Source organism: Tupaia chinensis, unplaced genomic scaffold (genome assembly GCF_000334495.1).
Source record: "Tupaia chinensis unplaced genomic scaffold, TupChi_1.0 Scaffold000201_2, whole genome shotgun sequence".
NCBI classification, from domain to species: domain Eukaryota; kingdom Metazoa; phylum Chordata; class Mammalia; order Scandentia; family Tupaiidae; genus Tupaia; species Tupaia belangeri.
Genome location: NW_006159677.1, coordinates 411,823 through 412,105, shown reverse-complemented (window position 1 = coordinate 412,105; position 283 = coordinate 411,823).

Below are 283 nucleotides of genomic sequence, written 5' to 3'. Positions count from 1 at the left end.
TTTGTCAGAGGCAGGGTATGCACTTGCCATAGAGAGGGAAAGTAAGAAATCCCCCATGGGCCGTGGTTGCTCTGCAATCCCTTCTGTTCTCGTGAGATTTGGGGCATGCATACACACGCACTAAGATTCCCACTCTATCAGGTCTGGAACCTGAACCGCAGCCAACTATGTGGTATTCAGTGTCTTAATCACCGTGCCACTGACTGGGCCCCAAATCCATTCTTACTCCAGGGCCACCTGCACTTACTTTTTTTTTTTTTTTTTTTTTTGGGGGGTTTTTTTT